Here is a 20,106-nt window from a genome sequence, read left to right on the forward strand (position 1 = left end):
TGCAGTTAATTCTCTAAGAATGCAATCTGAGGATTTAGAGCTGCTACCTGTGAGTTCTGATATATTGGAAGGGGAGGCAGAGGATGAGCAGATTCAGGGCCTCTCCTCGTGGAGTTTACTGTCTGAGAGGATGCTCGATTCATACACGGAGAATCCTAGAATCTTCACATTGGAAGAAGTCTTAGGTGATGTCTGATTAGTACTGTGCTGGTTCTGGAGAGCCGGCTGTTAAATTTTCAGTGTTGGTGTTTACACCTCAGAAAGCAGCAAATGCTACAAATCAGGGCTTTATTCATTGTTTTATTGACTGTCTAGACTTAAAAAAATGATGGAGAAAATCTTAATAATGTAAATTAAACTTAAAAGTGCATCTTGTATACCCCACCCAACCCCACCTGAAGAACTGATTGTTAAGCATTTTATATCCAATCCAATAGTTCCCTGAGCTGGATTCCCCTCTACAGCCTTCCCGGTAAGGGCTTGAGGGAATAATGAGTAAATAACTGTCCTCCCAACCCTGACACAATCCTGTGCTAAATTATATTTAGCTCCTTAGTATGACAGGGGTTAGATTGTGGCCTTAGTGAGAAGCTCTAGGAGCAATCAGGAGAAACTGCAGGGAGGGAAATTCTAGTTCAGTATGAAGATTTTCCTAACAATCAGAGATGTCTAGTGGTGGCATGGACTGCCTAAACAGGTAGTGAGTTCCCTGTCCCTGAAAGTATTCAAACAGAGACTGGATGACTATTTGTCAGAGATATGACAGGGGAGTTTCTTCTCAGGTATAGATGATTCAGATGTCCTTGGTAATCCTTTTCAGCTCTGGGATTCTGCACCCACATGTGTGGGTCAGACAATAAGTTCTATAGATGCTTGGAGAATGGAGAGGCTGATATAGGCTGGGGAAGTGTGTGGGGGGTTCTTCCTGGATGAGATCTGGGCTAGTCCTTGAAGGACTGGTGAGATTTAGATTTGTGGAGGGATTGTAGGGGTGGCTGGATCTTTTCATACATTGCCAGGCCAGTTCTTGCTTTCTCCATCCCCTGAGCACCCATATCACATAATTTTAGCATCTAAGAGCCTGCAGTACCTTATAAATAATCTAGTCCAACCTTGGGGCAGCTAGGTGGTGGGTGCAGTAGACAGAGTGCCCAGCCTGGAGTCAAGAAGACATCTTCTGAGTTCAAATCTGGCCTCAGATACTTACTAGCTGTGTGACCCTGGGCAAGTCACTTAACCCTGTTTGCCTCAGTTTCCTTATCTGTAAAATGAACTGGAGAAGGAACAGCAAACCACTCTAGCATCTTTACCAGGGAAATGCCAAATGGGGTCATAAAGTCAGATACAACTGAAGATGACTGAACAGTCCAACCTTCATATTTTAGCAATTATTATTATACTATTATATGATCCTTGTGTCAGAAATTCTATTGCGATAAGAAGTATCCTGGGGGGCAGCTAGGTGGTGCAGTGGATAGAGTACCGGCCCTGAAGTCAGGAAGACCTGAGTTCAAATCCGGCCTCAGACACATAACACTCACTAGCTGTGTGTGACTCTGGGCAAGTCACTTAACCCCAATTGCCTCACCAAAAAAAAAAAAAAGCCAAACCAAAAAAAGAAGTATCCTGGGGGATTTCTTCACTGTCTTGGACCAACAAAAAACCTGGCAAAATATATGCACAGTAACCTTGCTCTTCATCTCACCCAAGTACAGTGAGACTGGCTCTCTCCCCTTGCAAGCACAATTTGAAAACAAGAAGGTTTTATTAAAAGATTGGAGATTTAAAAACAAAATAAAACAAACAAACAAACAAACAAAAAACAAAGACAGAGGATGCACAACAGAGTTCTTGGAAAATAAAGACACCATTGAATGAGAAACACTTGATCAAAGATCCATAAAGAGTCCTTAGTCACTTAAGCATGTCATGGCTTCCGTCCCCACTGCTGCAGCTGGAGTCTCTTTCCAAAGCTGCTCTCAGGCTGGTGATGTGGGTCATTGCCCTCTTGATGGGCTTTTCTTGTAGTTTCAAAGAGCTACCAGCAGATGGCATGAGACTTGTTCTTGGGCTTGGCCCACGTCTCTGCCAGAGTCAATATTTCTTCTTCATTAGGGGTTGGGTTCAGTCTTCTTCCTAGCAGGAGGGAAGACCTAAGATCTCACATCATAGCCCTAGTGACTTAGTACTAATTAGTTCTAATTTCTTCCCCCTTCCTTCTTTTGCTGACCTCTGGCTTCTCAAAAGCTTGCTTAGGAAGCAAGATCCTGACACTTTCCACCTTCATGGGGTCCCAGCTATCAATTACAGAATCTGATAGTCTGACTGCAGATCTTGTTGTCCTTGTCCCCTCAGTACCCTGAGAAGGGTGTCTTCCTTTTGAGGGAGACTCCTTGCTTGCTTAGGAGCCAAGAAAGCATTCCATATTTCTCCTAAATTATTAGGAATATTCAAGTCATCTTGGATTGTAGTTATCAGTGGTGGACTGAGTCAGAGGGCTTTCCAGCATGGATTTTTTTCAGGGATATTCTACTTGGGTATATATGGGATAATATGAGATTTTAGATATGACATATGAGAGATATGAGAAAACCTCGGATGGGGTCATGAAGAGTCAGACCCAACAGGAAAGCCTGGATAATCACTTGTAGGGCATTCCTCATCAGCACCTTTGTTGAGGGGTTGGTGAAATTACTTTGACATCAGGGGCTGCACTTTGAAGCATCATTGGCCAGTCCAGGTGGCTTTATCTGCATGTCCCCCTCCCGCCACACTGTCCCACTCCCCTCCTCTAGGGGAAAGGACATGGTCTAACTAGCATGGTTTGTGGGCTGATGGGAGGAGCCCACTTTGAAAAGCTTCAAACACTGGAGAAATGAAAGTCATTATTGTTATTTTTCTTTAAGAAAGCTGGGTCCCTGAGTCATCATGTAGAGCAAGGTGTCAAACTATTGGCCACATGCTGACTTAGAAAAACACATACTAACATCATCTATGTTCTATTGTATTTTTAAATATTTTGATTAATGTTTCCCGATTACATTTTAAAATGGTTTTGGCAGCACTCAGGAATGTTGTAAGCAGGATGTGTTTGATACCTCTGGTCTAATTTCGGTTCTTCCAAAAAAGTTCTAGGCTTCTCCATCAAGAGTGATCAGATTTGGATGAATCAGAGGTCTTAGATGGGAGTTCCCTCCTCTTCACGGGTATGAGTAGGAATTCCCAAACTGCAGCTGGGTGGCAAAGTGGATAGAGCCTGGTGTGACCCTATGCAAGTCACTTTTCCTCTCAGCCTCAAATGAAGAGGCTGAACTTGTTGGCCTCTAAGATCCCTGCCAGGTCTGCAGCTAGGAGATCTCTAAGCTTTCCAATCCCTGTGTGATTCTCCTCCAGATTCTGTTCAAAAACAAAAGGGAATCATAATAATTATAATAAATAATAAAAATAGTACTGCTGTAGAAATGTAAATGATGATCAATATGAATGACCTCTGTACTTGTGTAAAACACTTAGCACAATGCCTGGCACATAGTAGGTGCTAGAATATAAATGCTTATTTCCTCAGGAGCTTAAAATCTAAGGCCCTTATCAAGCAATATTGTGTATTATAGGTTTCTGTGTTTATGTCTACTCATAATATCATAGATTTAGAAATGGAAAGGATCTTAGAGGTCACCAGGTCCAATAGCTTCATTTTTCAGAAGAGAAAATGGGCCTAAAGACATGAAGTGATTTTCCCAAGGTCACAAAGATAGGAAGTGCAAGAGACAAGATGTGACCCCAAATTTCTCCCCCCTTCCCTGCCAAATCTAGCACTTTCCACTGTACTACATTGCCTCTCTCAAACCATTACAACCAATACTTTAAGGGGCACTGTGCCCAATCTAAACTCTTTATCTTTGTCAGTGCTCAGCACAAGGATTAAAAAAAAGTTTAAAAAAATTATTATTCTTAAAATTTTAAAATGTCAAATTTAGCCAATATTATACACAGCAAACATTTCCATATAGAAAGCATAATAGGAAAGGGGAACTGTATATGCAGCTGCTGATGTCTGCACACACAGCTTGTTTCTCCCTCCACGCACACAAAAATCCAACATATTCTTTTCAAAGCCAACCTTCTTTGAATGTTTCCTACTGACCTTCCTTCTGTTTTCTTCTGTGCCTTCAAAAATGCTTCAACAACCCTCTTTTATTATTTTTCTTCTTTTTTCATTTTGATCACCCTATGGATAGACATCCCACTTTCTCTCTGCTCCATATGCAGGTAATATAAGTTTGTTGAATGAACCAATAGTTCCATGACAATTTTCCCTCCATGATTTCATTTTATCCTCAAAATAGCCCCATGAAATCATTAGTCCAAGGCATGAATTCAAGAAGTGGTCAAGTATGGGAAAACATTTCCTTTTTTCCTTCTTAAATATTGTAGTGATATCTTTTATTCTTTGGGTTTTATCCTCATATGGGAGAACATGTTGAAAAGTCAGGAGCTGAGGGATGGCTGACCCCCTCTACCCACCCCCCAAAAAAACCCCAAACAACAACAACCTGATTTTACAGATTTCAATAGTTAGCACTAATATTGATGGAGTAGCTGGGTGATGCAGATCCAGCTGGAGTGCTGGATTTGGAGTCAAGAAGAATTGAGTTTGAATCTTGCCTTGGACACTTAGGGGGACCAGAGTTGTCATCATGAGGATTAAATGAATTAATATTTGTAAAATGCTTTGCAAACTTTAAAGCACTATGTAAGTGTTAGTGATTATATATTATTTCCCCTTCTTCTCTTCCGCCTCCCCCTCCTTCTTCTTCCTCCATCCCACCCCCACCATTACTACCACCACCACCACCACCACCACCACCACCACCAGACTGTGAGTTCTACCCACTCTATGCCTATTGCTTGCATGTACCTATTAAGGCACATGTCTCCCTGTTAAAATATACACTCCTGGAAGGTAGGGATTGTTTTGCATTTTCTTTGCATTTTTAGCACTTGGAAGAAACCCCTGGCACACAAACCCCTGGCTTGATTGACATTCAAGCAGGAGCTATGTCTTCTCTGACCTTCCTACCTATATCAGCATCCAGGTGGGGAGCAGCAAACCCCAACTAACTTTTTTGTTGTCTGGTACTGTGTAATATAGTCCTATGAATTAGGTTATGTGGATATTATTATCCCCACTTAACAGATGGGGAAACTGAGACTCTCAGAAGGAAAGTGACTTGCCCATGATTTTACCGAGGCAGAGCAGGGATTTGAACTCAGGTATCCATTTTCCAAGCCCGGTGCTCTATTTGAGTTTATGTAAATCAATTAGACATCAAAACAATTTGACAAGCTGAGAAAATAGACTCTTCAATTAGATGCTATCTCCCCAATACCCTTCCCATCTACCCAGGGGAGATAACACCTTTGTTATCTCCTGGCAAATCCAGTTCTCCTCCAGCCCAAATGATAAGATAGTTATAAAACCCTTGATGGTTGTCCTTGGCCCCAAGAGGCCCACAGAGACGTAAAGGTATTAGCCTCCCCCGGATGAAACATTCCCTAGCGCTGGGCATCGGAGGGAGATTTTTACAGCCTGGTTAAAGTGAGCGATTCAGCCCTTCTCCCTGCTGCTGGTGATTTACTGGTGTTCTTATGTCCGGAGCTCCTGGGAGCTCCCGCTGACGATCAGGGAAAGGCAGCAAAAATGTTTCTGGGGATGCCGATAGACACAGGATCCATGTGATTGAGCCAGCCTTGGGGGTTGGGGGGAGAGAGGAGGCTGCCTGACTTGGGATCCCCTTTCTGCTACTTACTACGTGTGTGACTTTGAATAAGTCACAAGATCATGGAGTTAGAGCTAGCAGGCACCTAAGAGGTCTAACCCCCCGGATTTCAGAGATGTTAAGTCACTTGCCTAAGGCCACACAGGCAGAACCAGAACTGAACCCAGGTCTTCTGACTCCAAATGCAGGGATCTTTCCACTGTAACCATGGTGTCATCCTCCCTCTCAGGGTCTTTCTCCTTGGTAAATTAAATAGCTGATATTTATATTGAGGCAAGCACTGTGCTAAGCACTGGGATACAAAGAAAGGCAGAAGACAGTCCCTGCCCTCAAGGAGTCTTCAGGCCAATAGGAGAATTTAATTTAGTTAATATATGTAGCCATTTAGAATTTGTAAAACTTACATTATCTCATCTGGTCCTTACAACAACCCTATTTTGATGGTTTTTGTTCTATTCTGAGGAAGGTGCTATTGTTATCTTGGTTTTACAGATGAGGAAACTGAGGCTGAGAAGCATCAAGGGGTCTGCCCATGATCATATAACTAGTAAGTGTCAGAGGTGGGATTTGAACCTAGGTCTCTGAGTTCAGTCGTTTTCAGTCCTGTCCAATTATTCGTGACCCCATTTGAAGTTTACTTGGCAAAGATATTGGAGTGGTTTGCCATTTCCTTCTCCAGCTCATTTTACAGATGAAGAAACTGAGGCAAATGAAGTTAAGTAATTTGTCCAGGGTCACATAGCTAGTAAGTGTCTGAGGCCAGATTTGAACTGGGGAAGATCAGTCTTTCTGACTCTAGGCCTGGCTCTCTGTGCACTATGGCGCCACCTAGTACCCTGGCAACAAAAACCAAAGTCAGCAAGCCAGGCCATACTGCTTTGCAGAAGGTAAGTGTTAGACTGGTCCTGCCCAGTTCTAAATCTTATAAACCTTTGCTTTCAGAGCTTCAGTTTCCTTCCATACGTGAAAAAGAAGAAATCGGGCTTTGTGAGTTCTAAACTCCTTCTCAAGCTCTAAGGTTCTATCACATTATGCCCATCTGCCAGGGGTCCCAGGAAGAGAAGCACCCACTATGTGCGCAGCACTTTTTACAGATACAAATATAATCTCGTTTGATTCTCCTAACACCCCTGAGGCCTATTATTATCCCTATTTTACAACGGAGGAAACTGAGGCTAAATGACTTACCTAGGATCATACAGCTAGTAAGTGTCTGAAGCTGGATTTGAACTCAGGTCTTCCTGACCCCAGGGCCTGTGCTCTATCCACTTTGTCTCCTGCTGCCTGGCAGTACAATAAGTATGACAAACATTAATTAATCACTTACTATGTGCCAGGCTGGTGATACAAATAATAATAAAAAGAAGACAGTCCCTGCCCTCAAGGAGCTTACAGTCTAACAAGAGAAGACAATACACAAAAGAAAGCTGAAAAGGTCAGGGTTGGGCAGAGGGTACACCACGAAGGGGCATGATGATGGCAGAGTCAAAACCAAACAGCGTAGCTGGCAGGAAATGAAGAGCTGGCTGATCTTCTGTGCCCTCTTTAAAAGGGAAGCTTTGGTGGGTTTTTGCTTGTTTTTTGCTCCTCCCTCCAGCCTCCATTCAGGGGGACAGAAGCAGCTGAGGTTACTGATGAGGTATGAGTACCAAAGCTGAAGCAATCTCCATGAGCTCATCCTGGGGAAAGGGAGTGGTCAGGATGATAATGACGAAGCAATGCTGGGAAATGAAGATGCCTTTTGCTCTTACATCCTTGTCTTTGCTCTTCCTATTCCTTCTTCCTGTGATTCTTCTCCTCTTCCCCATAAACCTATCTCCACCTATTGAAATCCTCTCCAGACTTTATCAACTACCCCAAATGCCACCTCCTCTAGGAAGCCCTTGAGGATAACTCTATCTAGGGACTATCCCTCCCTCCTCTCAGAACATGTTTCTTGTATCTCTTTTATGAGGCAACTGGGTGGTTGTGGATAGAGTACTAGACTTGGAAGACCTGTGTTCAATTCCTGTCTTGGATACTTACTACCTGTGGGACTCTGGGCAAGTCAATTACCTTCTCTCAGCCTCAGTTTGCTCTTCTTTGAAATGGGGAGAATCAATAGAAACTACCTCTCTGGGTTATTGGGGGGATGAGCTTTGATAACATGTGAAATGCTTTGCAAATCTTTACATACCACACAAATATGAGCTTCTAATTCTTCTTCTTCTTCCTCTTCTTCTTCTTCTTCTTCTTCTTCTTCTTCTTCTTCTTCTTCCTCTTCCTCCTCCTGCTGCTCTTCCTCCTCCTCCTCCTCTTCTTCTTCTTCTTCTTCCTCTTCCTCCTCCTGCTGCTCTTCCTCCTCCTCCTCCTCCTCCTCTTCTTCTTCCTCTTCTTCTTCTTCTTCTTCTTCTTCTTCTTCTTCTTCCTCTTCCTCCTCCTGCTGCTCTTCCTCCTCCTCCTCCTCTTCTTCTTCTTCTTCTTCCTCTTCCTCCTCCTGCTGCTCTTCCTCCTCCTCCTCCTCCTCCTCCTCCTCCTCCTCTTCTTCTTCTTCTTCTTCTTCTTCTTCTTCTTCTTCTTCTTCTTTCTTTCTTCTTCTTCTCCCCCCCCATTCCATCTTATATTTGTGCTAAGCCTGTCCATGGCTTGTTTGTTTTATCTACCAGATTGTGGGTTTCAAGGGTAGGAATTACAGAAGACAAGATCTGGGGTTGGGGAGATCAACACACACACATGACTAGCAGTCATGGAGAGGTGGTGGTTGTTCTGGGGAAGCTGTAGAGACAGATCTCAGCTCCATCAAAGCAAGAGTTTCCTAGTGACTAGAGCTGACTAAAAGGAGTATGGACTTCTATTGCAGGCTTCAAACAGAGGGGTATTGCAGATGGGGTTTCTGTTCAGGCACAGGTTGGACTAGGTGCCCTCTGAGGTCCCTTCTAGCTCTGAGATTTTTTTTTTAATTCTATGAATATTAGGAGATCTGGGGTCCAGGATAGAGGAACAGAACATGGGGAAAAGGGGGAGAAAAGTGTGTTCAGCTAAAGCAGAGGGTCTCACTTCAGCGGCTTTGTAAATGCACTGGCTGGACAGGACCATTTGTTTCTGGTTTGCTCCACGTTACAGCTGTGCCAAAGTCCTGGGCACAGATGGACTGTGGGTTTCTCAGCAATGTCCAGTGCAAGGAGAACCCAGGAATATGGCTTCTTTCACCTTCACTGAGGAGACTCCATTATAATTCCATGTTAGTTACCTAGTGTAAATACAGTAAAATCCACATCAGATAAATACAAGCTGCATCAGAAGATTTAAGGCACCTGTTGTGTATTTAAAAGAATTATATCTTGTTTATGGTACAGTATAAAATGCACAAGTGATTTATACAGCAGCTAACCTATTGCTGAGGAAATCTCATTTCAATCATAAATGACAGAAGTTGATTTAAGAATTCATTCTTTAATGGGTCTGCAATGTTCAAATTTAAACTCATTCAATACATCAGCCAAATATTCAATATGGGCACAGAGAACTCATTTAGGCAAACAGAGACTTTTAATATAAATTTTCCAGGAGATTTCTCCATCGATTCGGCACTTTAGTGCAAAATGATTTGTGCGATACATTCTGGAGGATCAATGCGGGCTGCGTCAATGGCTAATATAAAGCAATCATCACACCAAGTACAGAGAACGTGTCAATGAACTTTGACTTCACATTGAACTGGTTGGTGGTGGAGGGAATCACTCCTTACCCCTTCATCGCCTGTCTCTGCTGGGCCATGATAATCTACCCCACGCTTTGGTCAACCAGGCTGGATTGTGGCCTGGGTGTCTACTCCCCGATTTTACCACTAATTAACCAGTGACCTTGGCCAAGTCATCGACATGGTATGTGAGATGTAGGAGGGACTTTAGAGATGATAGGATCCGAGGGCCTTGGAGCAGAGATCATCTTGGCCAAACTGCTCATTTTATAGATAAGGAAACTGATCCTTAGGAAGAGTAATAGTAACAACAACAATAATAATTATGACAATAGTCTTTTTTAATGGTAGTTTTCCAATTATGTGCAAAGACAATTTTTAGCATTCATTTTTACAAGACTTTGAGCTCCAAATTTTTCTCCCTCCCTTCCTCCCCTCCCCCTTCCTAAAATGATAAGCACTTTGATATAGGTTATATATGTGCAATTACGATAATAATCTTGACCCATGCAATAGTGCAATAGAACATTAAAAAAATGATAATGGGATTATTGTCCTTGGACCATTTCCATCTTAACCGCATTGGAAAAGATGAGAAGAAGGAGATAATGATGATGAAGACAACTGACTTTATATAGTGCTTTAAAGTTTACAATTTGATCCTTACAACCACCCTATAAGGAAAGTTCTTTTGTTATCCTCATTTTACAGATTAGGAAATTGAGGCTGAGCTGTTAAATGATTTTCTCAGGGTCCCTTAGCTAGTCAGAATCTGAAGTGGGGTTTGAACCCGGGGTCTCCCTGCCTACCCAATTCACTGTCTTACCCACTACTCCATGCTGCCTCTATAAGTGGCGCCTGAAGTGGGTAAGTGCTTTTTTATACTTGTGAAATTAATTTTTTGGATCTGGGTGTAAGACTTTACATTAATCTCTTATTTCATCTTATTAGAATATTATTTGGATAAGTGGTAAGTGGGAGAGCTTTTGCTTCAACCCATGTCTGGACTTCTTCATTGCATTCATTTTTCTTGTTTATGAAATGAGACTCAGAGAAACATAGATTTAGAGCCGGCAGAGACCTGAGAACCTCCTCTGACTTCATTCAGCTTATTTAGCCCATCTCATCCAACTTCAAACTAATGGCTGGAAAGGTGAAGAGACCTACCTAAGGTATTACTGCTCTTAAGGTCAGAGCTGGAACTTGAACTCAGGTCCTTTTCCTCCAAATTCAGCCCTTTCCTCATCATACCTAGCTTTATCAAAGTTTCATTCAACATGTCCTTGGGAGAGAGGTGAGTCAGTGAAGCACGCAGTGTTGTAAAGAAGGGTTTTTTTTTTTAGTAGGATAGAGCTAAGCCAAGATGTAATTGGGTAATCCACAGAAACTAATTTTAGACCAATGACAAGAGTAATTTTTTGTTATTGTTTAATCACATCACGTCTGACTCTTCACGACCCCATTTGGGAATTTCTTGGCAAAGATACTTGAGTGGTTTACTATTTCCTTCTTCAGCTCATTTTACAGATGAGGAAACTGAGGCAAACAGGCTTGAGTGACTTGCCCAGGGCCACAGAGCTGGTTAGTGTCTGGAGCCAGATTTGAACTCAGGAAAATAAGTCTTCTTGACTTTAGGTCTGGCACTTTATCCACTGTGCCACATAGCTGTCCTGAAAAGGGTAACAGCACTCATAAAAGCCTAGAGCTAAGGGAAGGAGGGAGGCAGCCAGCTCTGTGAGAGATGGAGATAACTTGACAGTTATGCAGGACATCCTCTTTTAATTGGAGGTGCTCAGAGCAGATGGGAATTAGCACACCTCATCTTTCCCACTGAAGTAAGGTCGAGCACTGTTCCACAGTGTCCCTTAGCTGTGACCATATTTTTAAGATTATTAAATTTCATCTTGTTCATTTCTATGCATTGTCCTTTCTAGTTCTAAATCTTATGACTCTTTGAGTCACTCATGTTAGAGATATTCTTCCAGATTGATCTAGCTAAATTCATTAGTCACTATTCTTTAGATGTTATTTGACCATTTTTTTTACCGACCTAACTGTACCATTCAGTCAACATTCCTCCATCTTTTTCACAAGGACATTGTGAGGGATGTTGCCAAACTGTGTTACACAATTGGAAAAATGAGTCACCTTGTATCCAGACAATTAGTTTTATTGAGTAAACTCAAAACTGAAGAGATTAGATTAGATAATATCTTTGAAATGATGTCTAATTCTTATTCCTAAGAATTATATGATGTCTCCAGAGTATTTGGTCTTTCCCCCTGCAAGCAGAACTGGAGAAGGTCTCTGGAGGAAGATACGCCTTGAGACCATGCTATTCAAAAATCTTTTTTCAGTGTTTTGGATGAAAATAGAGATGGCATGTTTGTCAAGTTTTTGGATAACATGAAGCTGTGAGGGGTGTCTAACATGGTGAATGATAAAGTCAGGATCCATTAAAAAGCTTCTAACAGGCTAAGACAGTGGATTGATTCTAATAAGATGAAATAAGATGTTAATGTAACGTCTTACACCCAGGTCCAAAAAATCAATTTCACAAATATAAAATAAGTAAGGCATGGCTAGAGAACAGTTTCTATGAAAATGCAAACCCAATGTGAGTCAACAGTATGTCATGGCAGGCTTTTTTCGTAGATTTGTGACATCCAGAGCCGGTAAGGTCTTAGTTTTGCAATCCTCTGCATTGATCAGACCATAACTGGAGTATTGTGTCCAATTCTAGGTGTCCCATTTTAAGAGAGATATTGACAAGGTCGTGAATATCCAGCAAAACACGAATCATGGGAGAGGAAGGAAAAGAGGAAGGTTTAGCTTCAAGAAGAAATGACCTATGCGTGAGGGACCTGCTTGTAGCTTTTGTATTTTGTCACAAGGAAAGAGCTATTATGCTGGACTTGCTTGGCCCCAGAGGGGTTGACCAAAAACTGCCTAATGATAAGAATTGTCCAAAAGTGAAATGATCTTCCTCAGGAGAGAGTGAGTTTTCCATCACTGGAGGTCTTCGAGGGGAATTGGGATAATCACTTGGGGATGTTGTATAAGGAAGGCCTGCTTAGGTAGGGCTTGGGTCAGAAAACCTAGGAGGTCCTTTTCTTTTGTGAGATTCTCTACTACTTGGCTTTAGACAGGGACTCCTGCCCTGTTCTGGATGAGGTTGTAACAGTGAGACTCAATGCCCATATTGATTTCATTTCCAAATTATTAATCAGCTTCACAGCTGAACAGAAATATTGTATTGTTCAGCTCAGGCAGATCCGAATGGTTTTGCCGCTGGCTACAAGTGCAGGGGGCTGATGAAGGACAAAGGTGATAAATGGTGCATGAGCTGGGAGGCTGTGTTCTGTGGTTCTCAGTGGGATGATGGAGCAGGCAGGGCAGGGGCTCACAGGGTAGATAAGGGACATTTTCCTGCCCAGCCTGGGTCAGTGCTCCTGTAGGCTGGTGCAGGTATACGGTGGAGGTGTACGGAGAGAGATTCAGTAACATTCAATGATTTAATTGAATCAATGATTTCGTAAGTGTTCTCCAGGGCCCAGGCACTGTGCTAAATGCTAGGGATAAAAAAAGACAGCAACAAAACAACCCTTGCCCTCAAGGAGCTTACCCTCTCCTGGGGTGGTGGAGGTGGTGTTTTATAACACAGATATGGAGAAATGGACATAAGATAACTTGAAGAGGAAAGTAGTACTGACAACTGAGTGGGTAGAAGGGATGATGAAAGGTACAGGAACTGAGCTTGGAATTCTAAGAAGTGAGCTAGGGATTCTAAGAAGAGGGAGTGATTGACTAGAGAGGGCATTCCAGCTTGAGCAAAGTCACAGAACTAGGAAATGGGATTTCAGGAGTGAGAAGTGTCTAGTAAGCCAGTTCGACTGGCATATAAAGTTTGTGAAGGGGAGTAATGTGAAATGTCTGGAAAGGCAGGGGAGTGCCAGATTGTTTGGGCTTGAAATACCAGGCAGAGGAGTTAATATTTTATCCTAGAAGCCATAAGAAGCTACAATTTTTTTTTTAAATTTAATCAGGGGAGTGACTTAGTGAGACCTGTGTCTTAGAAAAAGTAACTTGGCAGATATGTGGAGGATGGGTTGATGAAGGGAGAATCTGGAACTAAAGGGAGTGAGAGTCTGGGAAACTGATTAGGGGGTGATTGCACTCATTTGGGTGGAGAGATGATGAGGGTCTGAGCTACCTTAGGGGGTCCACTTAAGTGGAGAGAAGAGGATAGGTAGGAGAGAGGTAGAAACAAACAGATTTGGCAACTGATTATAGACCAGCAATGTAAAAGAAAATGAAGAGGCAGAGCTGATTCCAAGGTTGGGAATCTGAATGACTGGAATAATGGGGTATGGGCCCAACCTTTGCCCCTCACCCCAAAAAGAATTTGGGTCCCATTTGTCTATGGGCCCTAGAAAACCCTTGGACTGTCCTTGAATTCTCTTACTTGATCAAGGAAGTCTCTGGCTATTCCCTGAAGCTATAGTCCCGTCAATTGACCTTTCCTTATTGCCTACTCCCGACCTCCCAATTCTCTGTTACCCTAGTTGAGCCTAGCCCTCAGTTGTCATATGGCCCCCCAGCTACTTCCCATCCTTGATCCTATCTAGATCCCATTCAACCTCCCAGTCATTCCCACCCAGATCCTCCCTAGATCTTCCTCCAGTATTGACCACTCCCATCAAGATACCCCTTCTTCCAGACTCCTCCTTCAAATCACCCCTAACTACTTGGCCACTCCTAGATCCCTCCCATAGTCTTTCTGTATATAAGATCCATACTGGCTGTCATTTAGGGGCTGAGATTTCCTCATACTTGGCCATCTTTTCGAGCATTACAACTTTTAGATTCCTTAAGAGTCTGGCCAATATGGCTGATCTTTAATAAACCTTGTCTTTGACTGAAAGAAGGCCATTGGGGCAGGACCTGCTTGTCATGATTTGGGGGTCCCAGGACCCCTAAACCTCTAAACCTTAACAGAGGAATAGTGATGCCTTGGAACAAAAAATAAAGAAATTTGGAGGAGGGGTGAGTTTAGGGGGCAAGATAATGAGTTTTGCTTTGGACATGCTGAGTCTGAGATGCCTCAGGAACATCCAGGTGAAGAAGTGTAGCAGGTAGTCAGCAAGGTGCTGCTGGAGTTCAGGAGATTTGGCTTGGGTATGTGGGCAAGAGATCTGTGGATCAGACAATTAAACCCTCAGAAGCAGAGGAGATAATTAAGAGAAAGACTCTAGTGGGGATGGAGAATAGGGCTCAGAATAGAATCTTAGGGGCCACCCACATTTTACAGGTGGAAGATGCATGATGACCTGGCAGAGGAGACAAAGAAAGAGCAGAACAGACAGATGCAAACACAAGCATCCCAGTTAAAGGCAACCAGGTAGCCCAGTGGATAGAAGGCTAGACTTGGTATCAGGAAAACCTGAGTGGGAATCTTGCCTCAGGCAGGAATATTAGCTGTGTGACCCTGGACAAGGCCCTTCACCTTTCTCACCTTGTTTCTGCATCTGTAAAATTATAGCATTTACCTTGTAAGGTTGTTGTGAGGATTAAATAAAATTATATGTATGTATATATACATGCATATGATGGTTCTCTGGGTGGCAGAGTTAGAGGGAAGGTGCTAAGGAGGCAGAAACTTGTTTTTTCTTCTCCAAGACTAAACATTCTTTCAACCAATCCTCATAACCATTCCTTAACTCCATTTTGGAATATTGCTCCAAATGCTAACTCACATTTCTATATGCTTTAAGGTTACAAAGCAACAATCCCATGAGGTAAGCCATTCAAGAATTTTTCTTACCGTCTTAAAAGTGGAATTGAAGCTTGAGGGTGAGGAGTGGGGGTACCTTGCTCAAGTCAGGATTCTAACTCAGTTCTTTGGATACCAAGTACGTGGATCTTGTCCCTACCCAGAGTTCCCCTTATAAACAGCTGCTGGTTGAAAAAAAGCTGTATTGTCACTCTTCCAGGTATTGTATATACTTTCAAAAATTCTCACAGGTGATTAGCTCTAAATCCTGCAATCAGTTGATATATGACTAACCTAGGGTCCCACAGCTAGGTGTCTTATGTTTTTAATGTATCAAGATCAAGTCATCCCTCAAACTCTGTGTTAATTTCTTACTTAAATAAAGGGGAAGTATGGTTTCTAGTCTTCAGGAGTGGACCAAGCATACCTTTTTGAGGAAAAAAATAGCCTGGCCTTCCAGGAGAGCTAGGCCCCTGCAGTCTCATAAAAGTGGCCTCCATAGGAGATACTTTGGCTGTAAATTCTCATTTCTGTGTCTAGCCACCTCTTTTTAGCACCTAATCAATTCACATTTCCAATAACAGTCTCTTGTTCCCTGTTGGGTGAAACTTTATGTTGGTTTTTTTTCTGTAAAAGATACAGCCAAAGAGCAGATGTTAAGATAATTTTGCCTGGGATTGCCCTGAGCTGTAACTGTTTATGCACTATTGGACTGGGGGAAGGGATAGATTGGGGGAACCTACTGACAGTAGGGGGCAGGAAAAACCTTCCTGTCATTTGTTCAACAACTGTTTCATGAATGTTTACTCCTTCCTATAACCTGTGCCCAGCACTGTAGGGTGGGAAGATGTGGAAGTGGGAGTGGGGATATTAAAAAAAAATGAATGACATTCCTGGACTCATACTCAGAACTCAAAATCTAGACCAATGGTTCTTAGCCTGGGGTCCGTGAACTTTTTTTTTAAAGACTGGCTCTCCCTTTATCCCCAAGGCTGGAAGAACAGTGTCCACACAGGGGCTCAGTCCCACTCTTAATCTGCATGGGAGCTGTGACTCCCTCCGTTTCTGACCTGGGCTGGTTTGTCCCTTCTTGGGCAGCTCCTCCCACCTAGAACCTCTGCTCCCAGGAGTTCACCACGTTGATACTGTTTTTAGTGTAGACACCTGATTGGTTTTAGCCATGTTGCACCTCAGAATTCTTGAGCTCAGGTGAACTACCATTTTCATCCCATCGTTAGTGGGAACTACAGGTGTTCATGTGCATAATAACTAACAAGTCCACGAATGTAAAAAAAGTCAACATAATTGTTTCCTTTGTAATCACATGAATTTTATTTCATTTATTTACAAACCTGATTTTGAGAATGGTTCATAGGCTTCACCAGGCTGCCAGAGGGGTCCAGGACACACAAAAAAGGTTAAGAACTCTTGGTGTAGGCAGTGTGATATTCCAGAAAGGTCACCAAACAGTGGAATCAGGAAGCTTGGCTCTAAGGCTCTTATAGCTCACAATTGGAGTTGTGTAAATGGTCCATCAGAAATCATGGGTGTCTCCTCATTTAGATGTCTTTACCCAGGGGCTAGGCAACCACCGAGTAGGCTGCTGTCCAAATTTATTAACTGTGTATGTGGGCAAAACCCTCCCTATGAGCTCAGTTTTCTTTTCTGTAAAATGGGATGAGTACACAACAAAGAGTCATGAGGAAGAATGTTTTGTAAAGCTTGAAGAATTGTAGAAAATGAAGACTATTACACTTCTAAGGGAGAGAAGAAATGGATACCAATAACTCTGTTAATTGGGATGCCAGTTCAAAAAGTAGATGTATCTTAAGCTCCATTAAGGTATATGTAGTATATATAGAGAGGAAATAGTTCTACTTAATACTCTGAATTCAAGCCCTTCTTTTGAAACACACTGGCTGTTTGACCCTGGCCGAGTTACTTAATCTCCTAGTGCCTCATGCAATTCTCAGCACAGAGGAAAGAATGCTGGATTTGGAGACAGGAAGACCTGAGTTCAAATTCTAACTGCCACTTGTTACCTGTATTACCTTGGGCAAATCACTTATCCTCTTTATAAGAAGGATGTAAATTGTAGATGAATTGCTCATCTATCTTAGTTGAAGAGGGGAAGGGAAGGGATTCCTGACACTGATGAGATCACTGGTCCAGACCAAATATGAGAGAAAACTTCTATCCTGGCCAGTTCCAGTTGGGCAACTTAGCTCCTCCTCCCCTCCCCTCTCCCCCCCTCCCCTCCTTTCCCCTCCCCTCCCCCCTCCCACCCCCTCCCCTCTCCCCCTCCCTTTCCTTCCTCCCTCCCCTCTCTCCTCCCCTCTCCCCTCCCTCCTCCTCCCTCCCCCTCCCCCCCCTCCCCCCTCCAGTCATGATCATCTCTGTGATGTCATGGTCCTTTTTGAGAACAAAGGACAGACCACAACCACAAGATGGGTCTCACTATCTGCTCTCTAAACAGCAGCAGTGGCAATAACCGTTCACCCACCTGTGACGCCTCCTCCCTGTGTGACCTTGGGCAAGTTATTTAACCTCTTTGGGCCTCAGTTTCTTCATCTGTAAAAAGAGGGGGTTGAACTAGGTTGTCTCTGAGGTTCTTCTCCATTCTAGATCTATGTTCCTATGGTCCTGTGATTCCATAACCCTTGCTTGTCTCACAGAAAAGCAGGTAGTGAAAATATTATCCCCATCTTTCAGATGGAGAAACTGAGGTTCAGAGAAGTTTCTATTTCAATTCGAAAAACCTTTATTAAAGATCTAATATATCAACAATAATAATAGCTGACTTTTCTATGGAGGCTACTATATGCCAGGCATTATGCAAAGCATTTTCAAATATCATCTCATTTGATTCTTACAACAACCCCACGAGGTAGGTGTTGTTATCATCCTCATTCTTGTCATTTCATTGTTTCAGTCTGTCTGACTCTTTGTGACCCATTGGGGGTTTTCCTGGTAAAGATGCTGGAGTGGTGTGTCAATTTCTTCTCTAGGGCATCTTGGAATTGGAAGGGATTTCAGAGCTCACCTTATTTAGGGGGTCTTCACCTGGGGCTCATGAATTTGTTTTTTTTAGAAAATGTTAAATGTATTTCAATATGATTGGTTTCCTCTATAGTCCTTTGTCTATAAAATGGGAGAGGAGGAGATGGTGAACAAATAACCTGTAAACTTAAGGTCCCTTTCGGCTCTAAATCTATGATTTTATGATCCTGGGCAGTGAGTTCCTGCCTGTTTCATTCTCATTTGGAAAAAATAAAAAAAGAATAAAAAGAACCTTTTTTTTTCCTGGAAATTTGGCTTAGGTTGGGGAATTGAGGGTGGTGGGCTGGGTGAAAAATCCAATTAACCGATAATCTCTGCTGATGTTGGTGACTGTCCCATTCTAGCCTAACAACTGGATTTGTGTTGACTGGATTTGGGAAGTGACTGAAGCAAGCCCTCAGCCCGAGGAATTTTACGTTTCATATCTTTTTAAAAGATCAGACAAACCAGACAGCCACACATCTAACAGCTAGTGAAGGACAGTAGTGAGATAATCACTTGGCTCCAGAGCCTGGGGGGAAGCAGAGGTGACCCTTCCAGAGGGCATTGGTCCTCCCTGTTGAAGGAGCTGAGTGGTGGGATGCATTTGCTATGTGACCTTTGGCTTTCCATCTCTGGGCTTCAGCTTCCCCATCTGTAAAAAATGAGTTATTTTTCACCAAGCTCACCACCTTCAACTCCCTACTCTAAGCCAAGTTTCCAGGAAACCCCCCCCCCCCAATGTTCTTTTTGGTATTATTATTATTTTCCAAATGAGAATGGAACAGGCAGGAATTCAATGCCCAGCATCATAAAATCACAGCTTTAGGGCCGGAAGGGACCTTAAGTTTAGAGGTTGTTCGTTTCCCATCTCCTCCCCTCCCATTTTATGATGAATAACGGACACCATTGGCATCTAACCCTTGGTCCTCTGACTCAAACCCTAGCACACTTTCTGTTGCACCACGCGACTGCACAGCATGAATTAGGTGACCTTCGAGATTCCTCCTGGGTCTAAGATTTTGTGTTCTATGTTCTCAGGTCTCTTCTGGTTCTACTGTCTTTCTTGTTTCCCACGCCCCCTTCAAATTCTATCGTTCCATGTTCTATTTCCTAAAGTCCCTTCTTGCTCTGACATTCTGTGTTCTAAGTGTTGGCATTCCATGTTCTACGTTGTAAGGTCCCACTTAGCTCTAGCACTAGGTTCTAATGTCCTTTTAGGTTATCACAACCTATATTCTCTAGTCCCAACGCTCTACTTTCTAAGGTTCCTTCTACCTCTAACTTTGTGATCTGTCTTCTAAGGTCCCTTCCAGAGAGTCTATGATTCTCTAGAATAATCAGAAACCTCCGTTGACAGCAGAGACCAGCTACATCCATAATTAGGTTGTTCATATGAAAGGGGAATTCCCCTGACCGCTTCCACCGGAAGACCCCCTCTCTCTGAAGGGGAGGGAGGACAGTGGTCAAAATTCAGATTGATGAAGAAAAAAGTAGGGGGAAAGTGGCCCTGGTTCCCCAGCTGCTAGCTGGTTGGCTGGTCGGCTGGCCGGTCAGCCTGCGGGAAATGATGTGTGAGCAGCGCGGATGATGAATTGGGTTTGTTTAAGCGATCATTACATTGTACTTTTTTATGGCCTCAGTATTTATAACACTTAGAGTTGATTGAGTAATGCAGGCTGCCTGGCCTTCCCTGTTGGTCAGTGGGGTTGACGGCTCCTGACAGCCAACATGAAGATATTACTGCTCTCAGACTGGCCCAGGATGTCGGGGTAATCTACAGCAATCTGGTGCCTGCTCTAGTGTGTAATATGCGATGGAAAACTTTCCCTCCG

This window comes from Phascolarctos cinereus, unplaced genomic scaffold (assembly GCF_003287225.1).
Source record: "Phascolarctos cinereus isolate Bilbo 61053 unplaced genomic scaffold, phaCin_HiC Scaffold_9;HRSCAF=440, whole genome shotgun sequence".
NCBI lineage: Eukaryota > Metazoa > Chordata > Mammalia > Diprotodontia > Phascolarctidae > Phascolarctos > Phascolarctos cinereus.